At 34.7% G+C, this 17,500-nt stretch overlaps 1 protein-coding gene across 6 annotated transcripts in view; it reads left to right on the plus strand.

The window, feature by feature from the left end:
* The window catches only part of LOC145287834 (Na(+)/H(+) exchanger beta-like), a 1,099,100-nt gene that overhangs the window by 485,880 nt on the left and 595,720 nt on the right, over positions 1–17,500 (plus strand). The gene's annotated exons all lie outside the window — the stretch shown is intronic.

Genomic DNA, 17,500 nt, shown 5'->3' on the forward strand with positions numbered 1-17,500 from the left:
AATTAATATAATCAGCCATCGAAAGGTAATTTTTTTTTTTAAGAAAAAAAATGAAAAGTTAATAAACATTAGTGCCCCCCCTTCCTTGTACACTGCCATTTCCTTTCCGGATCCCTGCTCCGAACTTATGCTCGTGATCCATCATCTCATCTAAAGATGAGGGGCTCTTATGCCTTACACAACAATTTATCAGTCTGTACTATTGTCTATAAACTGATATCATCAACAATTAGATAAGCTGTTTTTAAATTTCCTCTCTTGACAAAATTGCAAACCGAAATACAAACGGATTTTCCTTTGCGTTAGAGAATTGAACTGAAGCACTATACTTAATATGTACAATACGTGCGTACTAAACTAAACCACCTTTGTTACCTATATACAATCGCCTATACTGAATCCTCATCAGCTCAAAACTCTCTGTATCCCCAGACTCTTAATTTCTCAAATCTTATATCACCAAGACATCCTTCTTAATTGATACAAGAATCCTCCTGAGCAGTTCAACATCCAGTGATCATATATCTAATCCTCATGAAATTGCTTATATCACCCTGAATATTACCTTAAATCTTTATTCTATCCCTAAGCTAAGTAGAACACCTAATAACACTCTAGTCAACTACTTTTAAAATTAGATAAATCCAGTTTCAATATTAGAAGTACATCGTCCCTCACCTTGACTACGGACTTGTGCAATAAGCCATGAACCTATTGTACCTAAAATTCCTCTCAAAACTACAAAATACTGCTGCTTGTATACTAAGTAAGTACCTCCTATAGATACTTTACCTCCAAGATGACTGTCTTGTCTGTTTTGCATGACAAACCTTATTATTTTTTACTTAAATTCTCTTTCTCCTGATCACTAACAAAACAAAACTGCTCTATTTCCTAAGTTGACACTAAACCTAATCCGTCTCACGTAACTTAGATGGGTCCTTGCTCTCCGCCCTTGACCCTAACAAACTCGTAAATCGATACCCATTAACACCTAAAATTTCCTAGGCATGCTCCTGATTATAACTCCCAACCCATAACCAAGCTTCTAAGTAAATACTTACTAGCCATAGTCCAATACATTGACTTAACGTAATCTATAATGAACAGTAACCATTAATATCTCTTTATTAAGAGATAGTATTGCAATAATTATTACACAAACTAAACCGGTACTCATTGAAATAAAAACTTCCGGATATTAAGAGAAAGGCGAAGTCATTCTCCTTCGTTGTAGTCTAAAGGCAACTTACTCAAATTGTCTAAAATTCCATGCATTCGTATACAATACTACTTATCCATCCATCTATACTTTAACTATACTTACAGAATATGCAATAACCTATATCTATCAGGTATAACTGTACTCCATATCAAATGTTCTCTTGTCTCTATACTGAGCATATCTAATCTTTCAGTCTTACTAAATGTCCGGTTTGGGCACCAAATCAGAATTTCTAATAGAAAGTAGATCATACTCTAACACTTTATCCTAATCCTAAACCTACTAAACCATATCTAACCATATATTCCTAAACCTACTAAATCATATCTAACCATACATTGCTAAACTTACAAAACTATATCTAACCATACATTAACTCGTCTCTCTCGATCCAATACTGTAGCAAATTTAGCTGCTTTCACTGCATGAATTTTTACCTATACCCTCTCTCAGTAAAAATGAAAATGGGCAGCATAATAATGCCCTTTTTAAACCACAATTGAGGAGTGAAAATCTTCTGTAGAAGCTAACCTAAATGCCCGATTTTTCCAGGAGATATTAACCTAAATAACCAATAAATATTAACTACCCATGCGGGGTCGCAGAAATACCTGGATTAGGACCCAGGCGCGGGGCGAACCCCCTCGGAGCTGATGGACCCGTAGGTCTTCCCAGGCCATCCGTTTAGGAGAAGGAAAACTCTGAAACTAAACCTAGGGGAGGGAGGTCTCTTCAGTCCTGGACGACAACCTTCCTAGAGCTGGTGACTCAAACAAATCACCGGTTGGCAAACCTAAACTGCTTAAGGAGGAGATAGACTCTGTGTATCGCTCGGCTTTCATACTCCTGCTTTGCCTATTGGCCAGGCGTAGAGGTACTATCACAGGGACTCGTCTGAATCACCCAGTGGTTGACCTTGTTTCCTGACTAGGGCAATGAACGCCGCTTTTCCCCACTCCCGCCACATCCCATCCCCCTAAACTGGACACAGTGGGGTGCTTCAGTGCCATATATGTCGGTGCAGTTGGACTGGGCTGGCTTTGCCTAATGGATTGAGGGTACCGGATTGACAGTTCCTGGCTGCTGTTTCCGACTGATAGTACAGGAGCCCTAACTCTTTGGTAGCGCTTAGAGCGGCTGCTCCATCAACAGTTGTAAAATATCGGGATGTTTGTAGTGCCATGTCGCGCATGGAAAGGGACCCTGCACTCATCCCTGGTGGGCTTTCCTGAGGCCACAATCCTGTGGGTGAGGACAGCTGATGGTCTACTTGTATTGCATGTATGGTATTCTGCACAACTACTTGTCCAGCACCCCCTCACTCACCCACCCTAACTGAAATTTTTAAATAAAATAAAATGAAATGACAGCTCAAGCAAAAGTTACGTTTAAACCAGGACCAAACTCAAAGAAAACCAACCTGCCTCCTCCCTTGAGGCTTGCATTTACTAATATCCGCGGGCTTAGAACTAACTTAGATGATGTGTAGTCATTTCTCCTTGTAAACACCCCGGATATCTTAGCATTAAGTGAAACTAACCTTCACTCCTCCATTCCCTCTAACCACTTTAACATGCCTGGTTATCTCCCACTCTACCGTAAGGACTCGGACAGACATATGCATGGACTTGGAGTCTATATTCGAAACACCCTCCCCCTAACTAGAGAAATAAAACTAGAATCAGAGGGCCAGGCCTTTATGTGCTTCAGACTAAATATGCAACACAATATTAGCTACTTGTATTTTCTCTACCGCTCTCCCTCAAACCAAGACTGTACCCTAATAAACAAAGTCTCAGACAGCATAGATATAGCACTCTCCCTCGATACTAGCGCACAAATACATGTATTTGGTGACTTCAATGTCCACCACAGTAACTGGCTAGGATTCTCAAATCACACAGACGTAGCTGGTAGCGCCACATATAGCTTCTCTATATCTCATTCCCTATCTCAATTGGTTACATTTCCGAAACGTTTCCCAGACCAGCACGATCAACATGCCTCACTTCTAGATCTCTTTCTGACAACGGTTCCCAATGACTGTACAACAAATGCCCACAGCCCACTCGGGAATACTGATCACGCTGTGATAATGGTAGAAATCAGCCTAAATTCTCGCCCTAAAACTGAAGACCCACTACTCAAAACAACGAGGTATTACAAAAAGGCTGATTGGGAAGCCATCAGGGAGCTCATCAGAGATGCCCCATGGCAAAATATCTTTACTCTTCCAGCGGAACAGTGTGCAAATGAGACAACTGAATGGTTCAAAACTGCTATTGAAGCACATGTTCCCGCACGGAAATACTATAGCAAGCCCCACTCCCCCCAATGGTGTACTTCTGCTTGTGCAGCTGCCATTTGTCAAAGGCAGCATGCGTTCCGCAGATTCAACCGACATAAGTCCAGCTCAAATAAACAGAAGTTTATAGAAGCTAGAAATAATTGTAAGAGAGTGATAGACACAGCTAAGTCAGATTACTCTAGAACCACCAGAAAGCGCATCGAAGCACAGAAATTAGGAACCCGGGATTTTTGGAAAATCTACAACAGCGTAGTTAATAATGGACAGTCAATTATTCCCCCACTAACAAACAATCATGAGGTTGCTTGCACGGCAACTGACAAGGCTAATCTGCTTGCCAGTCGGTTTGCCTCAAACTCCACACTGAACTCGGTACACCACTCACTCCCTGATTTTCCTCTGCGAACAGACGCCACACTTGACGATTTGAAAATCACCCCTTCTCAGGTACATGCTATTATAAAAAACCTAGACACCTCTAAAGCATGTGGACCAGATCTCATCCCGGCTGTGCTATTAAAAAAATGCTCTGCCGAGGTTGCTCCAGTTCTGTCCAAACTTTACAATAAATGCCTTAACGAATCTTGTTTTCCCGACTGCTGGAAAACCGCCTCTGTGATACCAGTCTTCAAGAATTCTGGTGAAAGAACTGACCCACTAAATTATCGTCCCATTAGCCTCCTCCCGCTTTTCGCCAAAATATTTGAGTCCTTAGTTAATCAAGTCCTAGTCCAGCACCTAACAGCTGCTAAACTCCTGACTGACAAACAATATGGATTCAGGCAAGCCCGTTCAACAGCAGATATCTTAACTGTAGTTTCTGAACGTATATACCGTTCATTGGATAAAACAGGGGAGGGTAGAGCGGTGGCCCTTGATATATCTAAGGCTTTTGACAGGGTATGGCACGATGGTCTTCAAAGGAAAATTAGATCATATGGAATCACAGGAAGAATTCATAACGTAATTAAATCCTTCTTAAGTAATAGAAAAATCAAAGTTGTCCTCGACGGACGTACATCCAAACAATATGACATAAATGTGGGAGTGCCTCAGGGGTCTATCCTTGGACCTCTATTGTTCCTGATATTCAAAAACGACCTCCCTGATAATATTGTTTCGGAGATGGGTATATTTGCCGATGACACCACTCTCTATAACAGATATGAGGGGAAAACAAATGAACACATATCCAAGAAAATGGCAGAAACACTAGAGGATGACCTCCAATCCGTAGTGGAATGGGGACAAAAATGGTTGGTCTCATTCAATGCTGCTAAGACTAAGCTTGTTTCCTTCAATAACTACAAGAAACCTTCTCTACCACCAATAGCAATGGCCAAGAACACATTGCCTGAAAGTACTTCTTTTAAACTCCTCGGCCTAACGTTTACAGGGAATATGAACTGGAATAGATACATTGAGAGCATTGCCAAGGCTGCTGCAAGGAAGGTTGGCTCCCTCTACCGTGCTAGAAAACTACTTACGCCTGCCAGTATCCTATACCTCTATAAGGCAACCATTCGCCCATGTATGGAGTACTGTTGTCACATCTGGGCTGGTGCATCTGCTGCTTGTCTCTCGCTCCTGGACAGGGTTCAAAAAAGAGTCGCCAACCTGATAGGTCCTGAACTGTCATCTAGGCTTCAACCTCTGTCCCATCGACGAGATGTTACATCCCTCTGCCTGTTCTACAAATACTTTAATGGTGAATGCTCTGACGAACTGCAAACACTTGTACCTCCCCGACGTAACTACCCCCGACAAACCCGACAAGCTACTAAGTCTCATCCCTTTACAGTGGAGATCCCTAGGTGCAAGAAAGCCTTTTACTCCAATAGTTTCTTCCCCAGAACTGTGGGTCTTTGGAACTCCCTTCCGGGATTCTGCTTTCCCAACTGCAATGATATGCAGAAGTTCAAGTGTAATGTTAACAAACATCTTTCTACTCTTCTCCCTTCATAATGACCCCGCTAATTAATTCCCTAATAGTAGCCCCCTGCTTCAAAGTGGCACTGTGCCTTGTTTGGGGTGAAAATTGAATAATAAAAAAAAAATTGCTGAAGCATAAAGGCTAAATAAAGAATAGACAAAACGAGAAAGATATTAAAAAATTATTGACAGAGTTGAATTTAAAATATGTATTTAAACAAGTTTCTAAAAAGACAAATGATCGATTCATGTAATTAGATAAAGTTGACAAGAAAGTAATTAAAGAAACGAATGTAACTCAGAAAGTGGTTTTCGTTTACAGTCTAAAAAAAGAAAAATTACAACGATGTTAAAAGATCCGACCGAGAAAGAGCGAGTATGGTGAAAAATATAGCAGATCCAGTAAATGTATAGATTCTACAGAGTTTTTTTATTTTTATTTTGCGACGTATTACAAGGTGTTTATTTAACATATGCAAGATTTGTGAGTGTCTCTTAATATAAAATCAAAATCATATGATTATTGAATATAAAATGAAAATTATATGATTATTGGATATAAAATAAAATTATATGATTATTGAATATAAAATAAAATTATATGATGATTGAATATAAAATAAACCTGAAAAAAAAGCTATTGACTCCATACAAAGCAAGGCTAAAAAAAGTTGTGATTGTAAGCTACTCTATTTTGGTAGTAGATGGACTCTATCAGAGACTATGAATAGAGTTACGACGTAACAATCTTAGTGACAGTCATTGATGGCAGAATGGTTACAGCTTCAGAACAGTCCAATACTGTAACATACTATTGTGTACTTCTGTAATATACACACCCTTGTAAGTATTTACTCATAAAAATGTTGAATGCATAGTTTTCAAATATCTTACACACGCCATATTTATTTCTTAGATTTATTTTAACCGCTTCATAGAATGAATGTTGTTTCAAGGAAAGTATTAAATTGTAGTCAGAAATGATTGAATGCATTACGCATAATTAGTGAAATATAATATTACGGAATAAGAAAATGAAACAATGGCGAAAAATGTATCCAATGACGGATAAGTATCGATTATTTATGAGAGAGCCGTAATAGATTTTTCTGTGTTGCGACATTCTGTTTTGTGAGCGTTAAAATGAATCTATGAAAATATGAAATTGAACTGAATGCTAATTTCCGGAAACATACATCAAGTATTTTTAGATGAAGAGTGGCCATGTTGGAATTATATGTTGTGTTCTATGCGGTCTTATGTTGACAGGTGAAATAGACTTTATTTTATCTGAATTGACGGAGAATTGTTCATTATTAGGAATATATCATATACGAACAGAAATATAACCGACTAATCCCACTTGATGTTACTTCATTTTTCTTCTCTTTTTAAATCGCGTATTTTCGATCTGTAAAAAGTTAAATTATAAATAATTTACCTTTAAATTCATTCTTAAAATTGTGAAGCTACGAGTCGCAGGTTCGAAATCAGCAGGCCGATAAATACGAGCAATAGATTACGTAACGAATGAATGGAGGGCAAATTGATCTTGTAGTTATTTTTACTGTGCGAAAAAGGAACAGATTTAATATTAATTTGACATTCACTCCTCCCTCTCTCTCTCTCTCTTTATCTATCTATCTATATATCTATCTCTTATAGCAGTAAATAGTTGATATCATCCCATTTCATTACGCTAAATTATCTTTTGAAATAGCGTTTTTTAGTTTATTTTAATAGATTCATGTATAGATTGTATTTTTTCTTTCAATAAATAATCAATTAATGACACTCTCCAAAGCATCCAGTATCGGGGCTTCACTAGCAGATACACACTACGGATCATAACTGTAACACGTACAAGTGTGTGTGTGTGTGCGTGTGTGTGTGTGTGTGTGTGTGTGTGTGTGTGTGTGTGTGTGTATTTAGTGAGTGAGATAAAAAAATATGAATATCACAGTAGTTGCAAATATGTAGTGTACATTAAAGGAGAGATAGTATATTTTCAGTGATGATCCAAATACGTTTAGATCTTCTATAAAATGTTCAAATCTTCTTAAAAACACCTGTTACGTTCTGTCCGTTCGCGTTGATCGTTTATAACTGCTCAGATTAAAGGGTAAAATATGCAAAACACTAAATAACGACAACAGATCCATTGTCAACAGTAATTATCATATTTGAATTCTGCATTTTCCAAGATAATTGGTCGACGTCTTTAAAATCGAAATTATCACGTGACACAAGTTTACTTTCCGGATGGCCACAATATTTTCATCTTCTGATGAAATCTAAATGAACATTTGTCATATATCATGAATGTTTAGTTCATTGGTTGTATTCAATCCTTTCATAATATTCATCATCTTCCAATTGAAAATAAATTCATCTCTTTAAGCCTTATCCTCGAGTACCTTTTAACCTTGATATATGATGATTGATTAACACATTAAAATTAACAACTTTTTTCTTTTCTTTCTTTTGATTTGATTCTTTAATCCAATGTTTGTTGTATAATATGGTGCCTATTTTTTCGTAATAATTTTCAGTTCGTATGGAATTATTATGAAATGGAAAAAGTTACTTAGTTATGATAGACACATTTGACCTCAGGGTCTATTATGCTGCCATATACAAGGTAAACTACTCCTTAATTGGTAAAATATGACAGTCACAAGTCATGTGGTGTATATCTCAGTACATGACTTCACGACTCAATTAGTTACTTAACCTAGTATATGCAAGCTTACTAATTAATGTATAGATCGAAAATAGGAGAATAAAAAGGTTTTGAAGTTTAACGTTAGTAGAAGATGCATTTAAGTTTTTAAATGGATATGCAGCAACTTTTAAACACATCCTTAAAATAGACGTTAAATACAGGTTAAAGAAAATACGTCCATAATTAAGTTCATCCACTGTTCATTAATTTATTACTTCAGTTACCTTTCTAGGAAAATGACTAGTACCTCATAGTCAATTCCATAACCCGGAAAAAAGAAAAAGCAAACAATACTCATAGAGTCACTGTTCTGAATGAATACAAAAATTAGGTGGCACTTATATGCCGTTTTAAATATCGAAATGAATTGCCAAAAGCAGAAGGTTGCTTACTTATGATGGACAGGTTCACCTGTGTCAATATACGAAGGTAGATGCTTCATTGGTTGAGTGTAGCTCATGTGGATGGACATCGAAGGATTTGAAGTGCTGACAGTTTTAAAACTTAGAAAAAATAATGATGCCATGTGATGATCGGATAAGGTGTGTCTAGTAGACCAACTCATAGATAATTTACAATTTACAATTTAATTTACAAATTTGTAAATAATTTAGAATCATTTCAACTGTTAAATAGCAGTTATTGCTGGCTTGAAAATTCTTAACAAATCTTACTGTATTAGAAAAATAAAAATTTTGAAAACTATTTATATCCAATAATTTTATAGTTATAATATAACTTCAGTAAATACTTTACTGGATAAAATGTAACGTAGTTAATTTGGAAAATTCTATTAAAAAATTTATTAGGCAAAATGTAACAGCATGGTTTAAGAAATCAATGGAGAAATGAATATACAAAATCCCGGTAATGTTTCGTAGATACACAGCTCATTTTATATACGTTCGATTTTTCCCATTAGAATAAAATGTTATAGAAGTACATTTTAATGTGATCAAAAAAGTATGTATTATTTCAACCTAGCCAAATTAAAGACGTTTACTTCAAAAGTAGAATTTGACTCAGATTTTTGAGTGAAGCAAATGTTATTTTGTTTTGGTATCCAGTCCAATTAAAATTGCTAGCAGTGGCGATGTAAGCGTTTTGTGGGGAGACATAAGAAGCAAACGTGTCTTATGTTGCATTATATAACCTTCGACTCAAATACAAGAAAAGCAAAGAAAAAATTCAGAAAATTATTTAAAAAGAATAACAACGCAGGTGATTTTATTTAACTACAAAGGCAGATAAATTCAGTTGACTGCAACAGATTTCGGCTTTTCGTTTATATTAATTTGTTCCAAGTGAGAATCGAGAGCGGTTAGCACCATACGTTTCGCAGTCTTCCAGCATCAGAAAAGATATTATTGTATGTCGCAAATGTTACATGGTGAATAAGCCATCTCAAGCTAAGTTTCCGATATAACTGCTTTCTGGGGACAAATCTCTCTCCATGAAGCATTCTTTTGCGGTCTACAAACAGCGAGTAGACTGGGAAGATAACTGGAGAATAGGATAAATGTAAAATCAATTCCAAGTGTTATTCATCTAGTTGTGCTAAAGTTGCCATCGACTTCTGACACATTGTTTTCTCAAACGATTATTTTCTTCTCTTCATTTGTGGCTGTTATTTTGCTCTTCCTCTTTCGAACGTTACATAAGATTCGCTATTAACGATTCGTGGTTTCTCAATGTGATCGATGATTTGTATACTTTGTACATCCCAAAATACGGAGGCTAAACTTTTGCCTGAATGACGCTTGCGTCTTTTGTCGCTTTGGGCGAAGGGTTTCATATGCTGCTATCTACTCAGTTGATTCAGAAGTATAGTGATAGATCCACGTTACATCTATTGTCGCAAAAGAATTTTTTGTTGCGTCGAAACAAAACAACGTTTTGAATCATCGATATGTTGTTGATTTGGATTGACTGTGAGCAACTGCAAAATGGCAAACATCGAGATCTGATAGTTTCATTATGTTTTCTATGTAATGCAATTTTAATGTACAATCTGTTCTATCGGGTTTGTGGATTTCGTCTGATAAAAGTAATAAAATAAACTAATAAATATTTGGTCTAGCCACAATGTTATTTATTAAGTAACGTGCAGAAAATTCAATTCACAATATTTACGCTCTTTCAGTAGTGAATTTAAAATTCGCTTTGGAAAGCATAAATCTAGTCTGATAAATAAAAGCTCTGTGTGCGAAGTGACCAAGCATTTTAATTGTACGAATCATTATCCAGTAGACTTTGCCTTCATTTGCATAGCATCTAGAAGGATTGGCATCTAGTGAATGAAAAATGTTGAAGAATAGAAAAGCAGAGTGTGATACACATACGGACTAATCGGAAGATAAAAAATGTAGAAATTAAAATATTGCCGAAATATGTATGCTTCCACAATTAAAAGGAAACCTGAACAACGTCGTTATTAGTCAGAGAAGCTAATAATAATTAAGTGTTTTAACAAATTGTATAACAAATAAGATCTTTACGCCTCTGCCTTTTTTAGAATTTCTATTTCTTTCCACCCATTTTTATCCCTTTTAAATCAAGGAAAAAATGTTTGTGTCTTTTTCCGATGACATTAATCTGTTTCTGATGAATTGTTTCCACCATTCAACGAAACACATGCAAAACGAATCATAAATTATTAAATAAGATGCATATAATGTAAATGTATATGTGGTTTGGTATGTTTACTTCCGATATATATCTGAAAGTGTAAAATCATTTTATTGAGCTTAGTAAATTCTGGCCGTTTGGAAAAGTGTTTTGGAAATATGTATTAAAAGTATATATTTCTTCATAATAAAACGTATATATATGTGTGTGTGTGTGTGCTGGGGTGGCACCCCTACAGATTCAGACAATGAACTATTCTTGACGTCATTTCCAGTTTCTGCTATCGAGTAATCTGGATCTGAGACTCAGTTGGATTGGGTCGTAACCTTACTTTGCTTTTCTAGTTGTGCAGAGTTTCACTCGACCAATATACGTTTCTATATTTTCTGTTAATATATATTTCATTTCATTGTTTCCAAGCTTTTTTGTTTGTTTTTCTTTCAAAATTTAAACCACAACAAACTAGCGACGAAATAATTCGAATACAATATAACAATTGACGGTAATTTAAAAAAAAATCTATGCGCGGAAAATCACAAGTAAAACCCGGCTGGCATTAATTTGAGAAAAAAGAGAAAAAAAGGCATGTTCTAAAAGGTTCCAGCAGTGGTGGAAATTGACCAGGTACTGGATCGGCTAAAAAAGGTCGGAATACTATCGAAAGTAAGCACCAGTGAATGGGCTGCTCCTAAAGTATACGTTACAAAAATACCAATCAAATTCGTGTCCTAGCAGATTTTTCCACGGGCTTGAATGAAAGATTATCACTATCCCTTCCCCAAACCAGAGGAGATTTTCAACAAATTCAACGGTGATACAATATTCGCTAAGATGGATTTAAGGGACGCATATCTACAAATCTCGTCGAGAGGGAATGCTCTAAACTCGTCTGCATCAATATCCATACACGCAAGAGACTCTACAAGTTTTCGAGGTTAGCATTCGGAGTCAAGGTTGCATCTGCGTTTTCCAGCAAGAGATCGATACTATACTCGACAGACTCGACGCCGTATGCGTCGACTTGAACGGCATCGCTATTGCAGACGAGCATCCCAAACATATGGATGAGGTTTTAAAAGAATTCAAAACTACAGATTAAAAGTAAAAAAAGCAACATGTGATTTCTTCATGAACAAGATAAAGTACCTAAGTCACATAATTGATAGAAACGGAAGACGCCCTGACGGTGAGAGGACACCAGCCATAAAGAACATTCCTGTCTCTGATAATGTACAATCGCTCCAAAGTTTTCTGTGACTAGAAAACTTCTACCAGGTCTTCATAAAAACATGCATGATTTGCGCGCCGCGGTGAATGAACTACTAAAAAAGGGAAAATGGCTGAAAGCGGACGCCTGAATGTCAAGCGGCGTTTGAAAAAATCAAAGGTACTCTAACATCAGAACTGTTTACGCACGATGACCCAAGCTGAAAATAATAGTAGCAAGCGACGCAAGCGACACAAGCTCATATGTTATTGGAGCTTGTATACTACATATTATGCCCGATGGTACCAAAAAACTGATCGCCAATGCACCGCGAAGGCCGAATGACAGTACTGAAAAATCGAAAAAGAAGCGCTAAATATCATATTCGCCGTAACGAAATCTCATAGGTACTTACATGGCAGAACTTTTATGCTACAAACCGATCATAAGCCGTTACTGGCGATTTTCGGATAAAAAAAAAAAAACGCTAACCGACGTATACTGCCAATTGACGACTGAAATTGACGACTTAAATTGACGACTGAAATTCTACTAAATTATGATTTTAAATTGGAGTACCTGTAATCGAAACAATTATGAGGATGGCTTATCAAGAAAACTTTTAGGATTCCATGATTGCTGCACTTCGTATCGATTCTGAAACAAAAACAATGATAGGCAATACAATTAGAGAGCTTCCAGTATTGCTACCCGAAATTAAAACAGAAGCAGAAAAGAACTACTTTATGTGTGGCATCAAGGGTAAGATCACATATAAAGAGTGGTAATTCTGAAAAGACCCCAGAAAAGAATTCTGCAGAGTTTCACTCTGGAAAAACAAACGGATAAAAAGCTTAATAAGAAGCTACGTTTACTGGTCTAACATGGACAAAGACGTAATGGAAATAAACGACTCTTGCAAAGGTTGTGCCCTAGCAGCGAAACACCAATGCTGGAGGAAAAACCGATCGAGTATATTTTCGAGGCATTCAATCTCGACTCTCCCTAATCAACACTAAAACCACGACAGTGAGTTCGGAGAAGGGAAGTCATTGGATCTGTAGCGTCAGAATTGGTTGTGGTAGACATTTGGTATAATAAGATTATTTACGAGGACGGTTCAATAAGAATTTAAATTAAAGAAAGTTTGTATAAGTAAACAAATTAATAATATAAGCTAAGATTTTGAAATAAACATCCTTACAACATGAGCCGTCCCCCCCTTATTCGGTACAGCAGCACACTTAGTTAAACACAAACGCACACACACAAAAACGCACACACACACACATCCACAGAGAGCTACATATAGACAGAGAAAGAAAGGTAGAGACCGTTATTTCGAAGGCCCAAACGTAACTCGTATATAGAACTTTTTTTTCAGGTAAACAAATGAATAATATAAGTTAAGTAGTCTAATTTACCAATTTGAAAAAATAATAATTTCTCATATTTTAAAAGTAAAACTTTTTCACAAAGAAACATAAAACAGAATTTTTCACAAACAAAAAAAAAAACAACCCAGAACATTCTTAAATCACGGATAAAATACTTTTCCAGAAATAAACCATAAACAGAATTTTATCGCTACTGGTTTCGGTTTATCATAACTTTTAGGATATCATATCTTTTACGTCTTAATTTCATTCCCCCTCCTTATTTTTTCTTGAATCTTTGAAAGGGCATTTTTAACCATTAAAAGACACATCTTGAAATTTTATTAAACCTTTAATTTTAAGTTGTTTCCGGATTTTTTTTTCGTTTGTTATGTGGGCCTCACTTGTGTACGTCAGCCGAAATTATTTTAATTTTAAACTCTAATTTGTTTTTATTACAAACTCTTAACTTATTCATTTGTTTACGTTCTGCTTCCGTTCACTGTGATAGCGGTGTCATCCACTTTATTCCTTTTTTTTTTGGCAATCCTGCAGATAAATAGATAGATAGACAGACAGATAGTGACAAAGAGAGGGGGAGAAAGAGAGACAGAGAGAGCTTTGACCACAGTTCATTCATGCGTCCTTATTTTTACACACAAATACGCCAGAATGTAAAATTCCATTAAAGTTTAAAACTCTTTGTGCGTACTTTAATTTTTATAACCATTAATAGAATGTTTTGTTATAATTTTTTTTACCCAAATAATTCACATAGTAAAGTATAGTTTTTTATATATACCTTACATTTCGGGGTAATTTCTTGCCACCCAGACCGACACTCAGAAAATGGGGTGTCTATTGCGAAAGCCGTTCTTAACATATGTAGATTGTGAGTGTCCATTCCGAGGAGATTCGTGGTTGGACTACCACGACAACACTAACCATACTTAAATTTTTTACACGGGGGGAGGTGCTACCACTTGGCAACGCCGGTCAACGGATCCTTCTAGTATATATATAATGAAGTTGTTTCTGAATGTCGTAAACATCCCCCCATGTTAAAATGGTTTCAACCAGTAACATTATTATGTAAAACTCATTCATGACATGAGGGCATTCTGTTAATAATCTGTTTTCTTATTTTGCATAACAATCGATTATGTATGAACCTTCAAATAATATCAACGACAAATAAATACATTAAGATTTGTTTTAAAAGAAACTAAACCTTATCTTACAATTTTCAATCAAGTACAAGGTAACATTTGAGAAAAAATATTTAGAAAAATCTACTCTTGTAATGTAAGCTTCAGTGTATTATTTTATGTTTTGTAAAATATATGTGAACATTACACGAGGTTGTACCATCATTTCAATATTTAAAAAAAAATTAATTTAATTGGATTGGTAAATTAATATAATTTTTTAAATATTTAAAGATTCGTAATCGTAATCGGTACTTGAATTGAACTCGGGAAATTACAACAGAATCGGTAAATTTATCAGAATCAGGAAACGTGTGGAATCGTCTCATTACTAATGTCTGAGGATATATATATATATATATATATATATATATATATATATATATATGATGATTGCAACGTCTTGTCAGACGAGTGCCACTCCCTCAGACATTTAAAATCCATGAGCCCAAATGCCTAAGGGAGTATCTATACAAAGATGATGTTACAGAGTCTTAGCTTTGTACGACAGCTAAGTCTCTCTCTCGGTTTAAAATGTTGAGATCCAGCAACAAGCAAGAGCAAGATAGCCAGCAACAAATTAAACTGCAGACCAGCTAAATGCGGGTACTGGTCTCCCGCTTTATGGTTTTTTAAATCAGAGATTTGCTTCTCCTAGAAAAGTTGCCTTAACCACGGCTTACGGGAGCCCTCTCCACCCCAATACACATATACACACAGACACAAATATACACGGTGCTAGTTGGCCGTTGACCCAGAAAAAGAGTTCATTCGCCCTTTGGAAGGTTTTGTTTTTAATCCTTCAGGGAGACTAGCCGCCCTCCTCACCAAACAAGTCTGGTGGGGGAACCAGTTTAGTCAGTTATATATATATATATATATATATATATATATATATATATATATATATATATATATATATATATATGATTTCATATATCATATATATATATATATGATTTCATATATCATATATATATATATATATGATTTCATATATCATATATATATATATATGATTTCATATATCATATATATATATATATATGATTTCATATATCATATATATATATATATGATTTCATATATCATATATATATATGAAATCATATATATATATATGATTTCATATATATATATATATGATTTCATATATATATATATATATGATTTCATATATATATATATGATTTCATATATATATATATGATTTCATATATATATATATATATATGAAATCATATATATATATGAAATCATATATATATATACATATATATGATTTCATATATATATATATATATGATTTCATATATATAATATATATATATATGAAATCATATATATATATATATGATTTCATATATCATATATATATATATATATGATTTCATATATCATATATATATATATGAAATCATATATATATATATATGTGATTTCATATATATATATATGATTTCATATATATATATATATATATGATTTCACATATATATATATATATGATTTCATATATATATATACTAGCATGGGTGCCCGGCGTTGCCCGGGTGTTTGGAGGTGTATGCTGAGCAAAAAAAAGGGGGTAATTTTTTAAACTTTGACCCCTATTATGACCCCTGAAAATTTATTGTTTTGGCCTCAAATCAAGTTATTAAGTTGATCCATGTCCACGGAACCTATATCTAAAATTTCAAGTGTGTAGACCCAAAATTGTCGGAGAAGTTTGGTAGAGTTCTCAAAGCTGAAATAGTTGAACTCCTTAATCGCCAAATTTCTGGCTAAAAATCTATCACATAGATTTTTCCAAATCTCAGTAACCTGTATATCAAATTTCGAGTCTGAAGACTAAAAACTTACAGAGTTATTTCGTAGGGAAATGTACACAGACACACACACACACACACTTTCCCTTTTATAGATATATAGATTTAAAATTTGAGTCTGACAGAATGACAAAATTATATTGCAAACCGATATATTAAACAAACGAACTTCAAAGAGACAAATGAACACATAATAAAAAACTTTGTATTAGAAAACATTTCTTGATTATTCCACGTCTTTTTTTTTTACAGACCTGACGACTGAGGTTCGCTCTTGATAAAAATTGTTTTTTTATAGTCTTAATTTTGGCTTCCCTTTTCATAAAAAACTAAAAAAAAAATCAAGAAAGAAAAGAAATTTAATTTTATTCTTTTTTCATTAATTTCTTTCTGTGCAAAGCAATTCTTTCAAACTTAATCTGTTTCCAAAATGTTTTTATTTTATTCCCCTCCCCCTTCATTCATTTTCCTCCGCATCCTGGCAAGTATTAAAATAAACCATTTATAATATTTATTTATGGATTTATTTACTTATCATTTCTTTTGTATCGGTAAATGAATTCCATTAAAAAGAAAACTGTAAAAGTCACGTTAAAGTTGGAAAGTAAGTAAAAATTTACCCACATACAGTGTTTACCGATGTATTGGAAAATTCAAGATGGCGTCTTACACCCTCTTTAACACCGTAAGTTTGGGAAAAGGTGTTTATCTTGCCTTTGATAACATTTATTTGTTATATATTTGTTTTTTGACAACTTTTTCGAATCTATCGAGTGAACGCGCGGTTTTTTTAGTTTAGTTTCATAAATATATATATATATATATATATATATATATATATATATATAAGTATTTTAAAATTTTATCTTTCTAGCTTTAAAAAAAAGTTTTAAAATTTTATCAGCCGGCATAATTTACTTTTAAATATTGAAAAATTTCAGCAAAACTAATTTTTGCTAGATTTTTAAAACATGTGTGTCAACAGCTTAAAAAAATCGTCTCTTCAAAACTTGTTTTTAAGAGGAATACCTGGTGAACGTGTGTGCGTGTGTGCGCGTGTGC

This window comes from Euprymna scolopes, chromosome 11 (genome assembly GCF_053919585.1).
Source record: "Euprymna scolopes isolate OS-2025 chromosome 11, ASM5391958v1, whole genome shotgun sequence".
Lineage (NCBI taxonomy): Eukaryota > Metazoa > Mollusca > Cephalopoda > Sepiida > Sepiolidae > Euprymna > Euprymna scolopes.